This window comes from Psammomys obesus, unplaced genomic scaffold (genome assembly GCF_907164565.1).
Source record: "Psammomys obesus unplaced genomic scaffold, mPsaObe1.curated_primary_1811, whole genome shotgun sequence".
Lineage (NCBI taxonomy): Eukaryota > Metazoa > Chordata > Mammalia > Rodentia > Muridae > Psammomys > Psammomys obesus.
Genome location: NW_026591872.1, coordinates 3,435,250 through 3,443,480, shown reverse-complemented (window position 1 = coordinate 3,443,480; position 8,231 = coordinate 3,435,250). Strand labels below are relative to the sequence as shown.

Genomic DNA, 8,231 nt, shown 5'->3' with positions numbered 1-8,231 from the left:
AAAGGTGGGATTAGGAGGGGAGGTAGGAGGGTTTTATGGGGGATACAAAGTGAATAAATTGTAATTAATAAAAAAATAAATAAAACAGTCAAAAAATGGGGTATGGAGCTAAACCGAGAATTCTCTGTAGAGTAGTATAGAATGACAGTGAAACACTTAAAGAGATGCTGGGGAGCTGGGGGCTGGGCGGGGACTGGGATTGTAGGTGAGGTGGCGGCAGAGGAGGCTCGGCAGGCAGGTTGAAGCTTCGGGGCCTAGCTGCCGCCATGATCCTGCTGGAGGTGAACAACTGTATCATCGAGGAGACGCCAGCACTCAAGTTCGAGAACGCGGCCGCCGGAAACAAACCAGAAGCTGTAGAAGTAATATTTGCAGATTTTGATGGTGTCCTTTATCATATTTCAAACCCTAATGGAGACAAAACAAAAGTGATGTTCAGTATTTCCTTGAAATTCTACAAGGAACTTCAGGCACATGGTGCTGATGAGTTATAAAAGAGAGTATACCGGAGTTTCTTGGTAAACCCAGAATCAAGATACAATGTTTCTTTGCTGTATGACCTTGAAAATCTGCCTGAATCCAAGGATTCCATTGTCCATCAGACTAGCAGGTTGAAGCGAAATTGTTTTGCCTCTGTCTTTGAGAAATACTTTCAATTCCAGGAAGAGGGCAAGGAAGGAGAGAACAGAGCAGTTATACATTATAGGGATAATGAGACCATGTATGTTGAATCTAAAAAAGACAGAGTCACGGTAGTCTTCAGCACAGTGTTCAAGGATGACGACAATGTGGTCATTGGAAAGGTGTTCATGCAGGAGTTCAAAGAAGGATGAAGAGCCAGCCACACAGCCCCCCAGGTCCTTTTTAGCCACAGGGAACCTCCTCTAGAGCTGAAAGACACAGATGCTGCCATGGGGGACAACACTGGCTACATCACCTTCGTGCTATTCCCTCGCCACACCAATGCCGCTGCTCGAGACAACACCATCAACTGATCCACAAGTTCCGGGACTATCTGCACTACCACATCAAGTGCTCTAAGGCCTATATTCATACACGAATGCAAGCAAAAACATCTGACTTCCTTAAGGCGCTCAATCGTGCACGCCCAGATGCCGAGAAAAAAGAAATGAAAACAATCACGGGGAAGACATTTTCATCCCGTTAACTCTTGGGAACTGAGGAGGAAGCTGTTGACTGAAGGCTGGACCACTTGCTACTGGATAATCGTAGCCCTTCATGTTGCACCTCTCCAGGTTCTTTTATTTTTTTTTAATTTTATTTTTTTCTTTTCAGTTACATTTTATTAACTCTGTATCCCAGCCGTGTCCTGCTCCCTCATTCCCTCCCAACACCACCCTCCATCCCTCATCTCCACTGTGCCCCTTTCCAAGTCCACTGATGGGGGGGGACCTCCTCCCCATTCATCTGATCCTGTTTTATCAGGTATCTTCAGGACTGGCTGTGAAGCCCTCCTCTGTGGCCTAACAGGACTGCTCCTCCCTTGGGGGGTGGGGAGGTCAAAGAGCCAGTCATTGAGTTCCTGTTAGAAATAGTCCTTGTTCCCCTCACTATGAGTGAAATATCCCAGAAGGAGAAAGACAAACATGGTATATACTCACTTATATAGAGCTATAAGATATGACAAACATAATGAAATCTATATACCTAAAAAAGATAATCAAGAGAGCGGACATGGGGTAAGATGATCAATCCTCGTTTAGAAAGACAGATGGGATGTGCATTGAACTTATGACAGGAGTCTACTGAGTGCATCTGAAAGAGCTAACTAGCAGTGTTTTCAAAGCAAATACAAAGACTCATGACCAAACCTTCAGCAGAATGCAGAGAATCATATGAAAGAAGGGGAGTTAATATGATGGGGAAAGGATAGGAGCTCCACAAGGACCAAATATATCTGGGCACAGGGTCTTTTCTGAGACTGACATTCAACCAAGGACCATGTATGGATATAACCTAGAACCTCTGCTCAGATGTAGCCTGTGGTAGCTCAATAACCAATTGGTTTCCTCTCCAGGTTCTTAAGGGATTCTCCATTTGGTTCCATTTTGTACGAGTTTGGCAAATAGCCTGCAGAAATGAGCTGTGCTTGCAAGAACTTCATAGTTCCCAAGAATTTAAAAAAAGAAAAAAAAATTCAACTTGATCAATTTAATTTCCTTTTATTTTCCCTCCCTCACTCCCCTTCCTTTTCTCCCTTTTCCAAGCTGTTTTCTTTGCAATATGTTACTGGTAATGAATTGCAGGTAATGCAATCTTAACTTGTTTTCTTCTAATTATTTGAGTTCAAAACTCTGTATCTAAAGAAATACAGTTGGGGTCATTAATAAAGAAAATCTTTCTTTCTTAAAAAAAAAAAGAGATGCTCAATGTCCTTAGCCATCAGAGAGATGTAAATCAAAACGACCCTGAGATTACTTCTTATACCCATCAGAATGGCAAAAATGAAAAACTCAAGTGACATTACATTCTGGAGAGGTTGTGGAGAAAGGGGAACCGTCCTCCATTGCTGGTGGGGATGTAAACTGGTACAACCACTTTAGAAATCATTCTGGCTCTTTCTCAGACAATTAGGAATAGCGATTTCTCAAGATCCAGCTATACCACTTCTAGGCATATATCCAAAAGATGCTTAAGTACACAACAAGGACATGTGCTCAACCATGTTTGTAGCAGCTTTATTTGTAATAGCCAGAACCTGGAAACAACCCAGATGTCCATCAACAGAGAAATGGATACAACATTTGTTGTTAAAACACTACTTTATTTGGGTTGTTTAGTCCTCTTAACTTCCTTCCAACCCCCAACCCTACATAGGAAAGAAAGGGCTAGTGGGAAGTGAGAAAGTTAATGAGGAGAGAGGGCACAGGCCTTTTACTTCTGCTGGCTGTTTAGGGTCAATGGGTCTTTGGGGGATGTACCGATATCCATCAACAGCAAACACAACAAGAAGTCGCTCCCAAGCCACTGTACCCTGAAGTTTCTTTCGATCCATCTGCTCCAAACCTCCTCACAGTCTATCTCTCTGATCTCTCCAAAATGTTAAACTTCACAAGTCAACACTGCAAGACAAACCTTCTCTTTCTAGGCTCTGAAATTTATATCCTCAGAGTCCTAGACTATGCCCCTCTCTGTGCCTACCTCAAGGCACAAGTTAGGTCATTACCAGCTATCAAAGGCCACACCGCAAAGGAGACATTTAACAGCTATGGACAAACTATAACTCAACTAAAATCCCATACTTGGGATTAAAACAAAAAACATATTTAGATAATATAACTGAGTTTTTAAAGAAACCAAAACTTCCCTTACAATCAACCATCACAGAGGGTAATGTAGGAAAGGTCTCTAAAGGTGAGAACACTGTAGGTTCTTTAGGGTGGAATCCTTACATGATCTCTATTCCCTTCTATAACCTTTGCAACTATGCTGTGAGTGAAATAGATTTTCTAGGGTATTGTACTGATTTTCAGAGATTGTTCCTTTATTTTAATGGAGTGAGTTAAAGTTTATTTTTCTCTCCTGATAGGATTATGGTTATAGTTAACCTTTTGAAAATAAGTGTTAATTGATATATCAGTATTCTAAGTTGAGATTGTTCCTAACTGGCGCTTTGCACTTTCCTTATGTCCTAATCTTAAATAGTGAGACAGAAGACTGGGCTTATTGCAAAAAAGCATCATGTAACAGATAGGCCTTGTATAGTAGTCTGTTTTCCATTCACAGCAATTGTCAAGGCTTGTGATTGTTTTTATATCTATTTCACAAATTTTTGTACTTCACATAATGTCATGATCCTTGTGAGGAAAAACAATTTTTATAATCTTGTAATTGATTTCCCAGAGTATGGCAGGGTATATAATACTTAGTAGGAGCTCAATAAATATTTATTGGAGAAAGGAGTTATACAAATAGATTGATACAGTTTCATTCTAGTTATTATAATGTATGGTTTATTGCTCTATATAGAACCTGAATGAAAACTGATAGAAAATTTCTCATTTTGTATTTTTTATTTCTCTTTTGCAAAGAAAGCACTGTTCCCCCACAGATAGACAAGAGGCATAATATTTCTTTGCTTTACTTTTCTTCTCAGGTCTATTGGCAGCACAGAAGACAGAGAGATCCTTTACAAAATGTAAATTAAAGCATGTTATTTAGTTCTTAAAACTCTTGGCAACCTCTAGGCGAAAGAATGGTCCTTACTAGAAACTATAAGTATTTCTGATTCAACTGTAGCAAAAAAGTAATCAAGAGTGAAAGATTCATAAAGAAACGATGTTTATTTAGCTAAAGTTTTGCATATACATATCAATATCTCATTGGCTTCTTTTGAGGACCTTATTCTTTTTTTCTAAATTTTTTTCTTTATTAATTACACTTTATTCACTTTGTATTCCCCCTGTCATTCTCTCCCTCTTCCTGTCTCAATCCCTCCATTCCTCCATCCTCTGCATGCATGCCCCTCCCTAAGTCCACTGATAGGGGAGGTCTTCTTTTCCTTCTTTCTGATCCTAGTCAATTAGGTCTCATCAGGAGTGGCTGCACTGTCTTCTTCTGTGACCTGGTAATGCTGCTTCCCCCTCAGGGGGAGGTAATTAAAGAGCAGGCCGATCAGTTCATGTCAGAGACAGTCCCTGTTCCTATTATAATGGAACCCATTTGGATACTGAACTGCCATGTGCTACATCTGTGCAGGGGTCTTAGGTTATCTCTATGCATAGTCCTTGGTTGGAGCATCAGTCTCAGAAAAGACCCCTGTGCTCAGAATTTTTGGTTCTGTTGCTCTCCTTGTGGCGTTCCTGGAGGACCTTATTCTTATGTTTCTCTGTAAGAGTAAATATTTTCATCTCCTTTATTTATTATGGTTTCAGGACAAAGAACAGAGATTGACAATGTATCCTATCACAAATTCATGAAATCATTATTTTCTAGCTTTTTATCCAAATAAAGAGATATAGCTTCCTTTTCTTTACTATTATTACATAATTACATAGAATAGTAATACAACATGATGAGTTCATTTAAAGATACTTATATGTATATGTCTTTAGAGATGATCATTTGATAGTGGAAAAACAGGGAACTCTTTTTTGGAGAAAACTGATTCTCAGCAGTCCTTAATTGCCTGTAGCCTTTCATATTGGGGTGGTGTTTTGTGAGATTTTCACTATGCACATTGGCATATAAACTGATGTTGTCATTATGTCTTATTTATCCTAATGTATTTTTCAAGTTTTATAGGTGCAGCTTCCCTGTCATAAACAGAAGACAAGATCTCACAGAAGATATCCTGGTTCTTGGCTCTTATAATCTCTCTGCTTTCTCTTCTGTTATTTTCTCTTAACCTTAGGTGTAGATGTTGCATCATATTATTTGGAGCTGGATGCACAACAGTCAGTTGTTCTCTGTATTTTGACCAATTTTTTCCTTTTTAAACTAGTATCTGTTTGCTGCCACAAGCAGTTATTCTCTGCATTTTGATCAGTTGTGCATTTCATTAATAGTCTCTGTTTGCTTCAAAAAGAAGCTTCTTAAACAATGGGTGAGAGTTACAGTTATATGTGGGTATAAAGGTAAATATTTACAATGCAGTCAAAAATAATACTGGTCTAGAAAATTGGCAGTGGTGGGTTTTTCTCTTGAGTTCATGGCCTCACTGCTATGAGGTACTTGGCTAGATTTGCAGTTCCGAGCATAAATTCCCTTCTATTTACTAGATCTCTCTAAGCTGCCAAGCGATCAATAGTCTTATCAGGGTAGGGTGACTATGAACCACAGTGATGACCAGTATAGCAACATATCTTCAAAGGTTCAATAGAGGCCCTTGTATCTCAAGGCTAACCAAAAGTTGCCTTAATTTTACAGAAGACTAAGTTTTAAAGACACCAATCATGCCTGTATTTTCTTTATTATTTTATTCCCAGTACTTTGAAGATGGCTCAGATTATAGAGGCTGCTTAATTTGCAAGTGATGAATTTAATTATTTGTACTGATTTCTAGATTAGCTGAGTTCTTGATTCATTTTGAATATTGCTGAAAGGAAAAGATTTACAGGAAAACCCTAGAAATTGAACAAAACTGCGGATCTTTAATCTTAACTAGTACACAAAATATAATTATTTCTTCCTTTTATACCACCTTTGACACTCCCTTTGATTGCTCCTACCTAAGATTAGTCATTTCTAAATCAGATGCATTTTATTTTTGGACCACTCATTCCTTTATACTCCCACTCGCACTTTGTAAAGATCTTTATCACCATTTCACTGGATTATTACAGAAACCTTCTAATATCTTTCTGAGTCTTATTTTTCTTCCTTTCCTAACCATTCAGTGTATAGGATGCAATATTAATCTTTTGGGGTTTTCCATTTAGTTATATCAATTATTTGCTCAGTAAAGTTGAATCTACATAATAGGTATGACGCTGGATAATTGATACCTTTATTGCCAGGTTAAGTATAGAATTTTCAGCCTAGGATTCAAGTTTCTTTTTGTTCTCATTTAGTCCCATTTCAGTTCAACAAATAACAAATTTGAAATAATTAGGTTATAAAGAGTAAACATTTATTTTGACTTTCTATTTTTTAAAACTTATTAGAGCATATTTATTAGCAAGGTGATGGCTGCACATGCCTGTAATCCCAGCACTCAGAAGACAGAAGCAGGTGCATCTCTGAGTTTGAGGACGGCCTCTTCTACAAAGTTAGTTTCAAGACAGCCAAGACTACATAAAGAAACCCTGTCTCAAAAATCTAAAAAGAATATATTAATTATTCAGAGTAATGGATTAGTTATGGCATTTTATACATGTATAAATATCTACCAGCCACCATTAAATACCTATATATCTTCAGGGAGAGGTGTCGCCTTGTGACCCTTCTTTTAGGAGCAGTTAACTGCCTTTAAACCCTCAAGGATGAGCATGACTTCATGAATCCCCACCCTTCCATGATGGAGTGTTGACAAGCTTGACAAGCCCAATCTCCTGCACGTCTCATTGGTTTATAGTTTTGGAGGTTTCAGGACATGATTGATTGGTTTTACTGCTTTATGCTTGTGCTGAGTCAACTTAATATAGTAAGTGTTTATGCTAAAGTAAAATTTACTCTACTCATGGCCAGAAATAGAAGATAATGAAGAAAATGGAAGCACAGAATCCTCTTTAAGAGCATCCCTAGATGGACCTCTTACCATGCCTTACCTTTCGATTATTATACTACATTCTAAGTGCACTACCTTAGACCAAGCCTTTAACCAATTCTAGATCCTAACTATAGAAGATAGTCTTCTAATCTCAAACTCATGACTCATTTCATACTGTTTATTTCTGACCAAAACACTTTTTTTTTATGTTTCTTTGATGATTATTTTCAATCACCACATTAAATGCGGTATACTCCATTAAATAATTATCTAAAGGTAACATAAGGCAATATTCATATAAATAGCTTTCACTATAAGTAAACTAGGATGCACTGTGCCTCACTTTAGAATAAGTCACAAATGTTCATGAAGTTCAGGGAGTATATCTCTCTCACCTAATAACTAACAGTTTCTGAACAGTAGGTAGTAAATGAGAATGCTATGATTGCAATATAGAGGAGTGCTGTAGGCTTCTGTTCTGATAAAATACCATAACCAAAAGTACTCCTTTTGGAAATAGTTTATTTTATCTTACAACGTTCAGGTTAGAATGTATCACCAAAGGAAATCAGGGCAACAATTCAGGAAAGGACAGAGGCAGGGACTAATGTGGAAGCCATGAAAGAATGTTGTTTACAGCCTTGCTCACTGTGATTTTCTCAGCTTCCTTTCTTATACAAATGAGCACCACCTACTCAGAGACCGCAAGAACCACAATGGGTTAGACCCTCCCAAGTCAATCTTTAATCAAGAAAATGTCCCTTAGAGAGGCAGTTTCTTAAATGATTTTTTATTCCCAAATACGTCTGTTTGTGTAAATTTGACAAAGACAAACAAACAAACAAACAAAAACCAACCAAACAAAAACAGGAAAACAGAAAAAGAGAAAAAAGGAGAAAAAAACCTCATCATATGGTTTTTGAAGACATGATTTATTGTTATACTTATGTCTATGTCCCAAAAAGTAAGTGTTGAATAAAAGTCTGTTAAACCTCTAATGGAAAACAAAGTCTTTTTTTTTTTTTTTTTTTTTTTGCGTTTCTGTTTTACTAGGAAACCA

At 37.8% G+C, this 8,231-nt stretch overlaps 1 pseudogene; it reads left to right on the top strand.

Moving 5' to 3' along the window:
• The first annotated feature begins 266 nt into the window (after positions 1-266).
• LOC129680533 (actin-related protein 2/3 complex subunit 2-like) lies at positions 267-2,263 on the top strand (annotated as a pseudogene).
• The last annotated feature ends 5,968 nt before the right edge of the window (positions 2,264-8,231 follow it).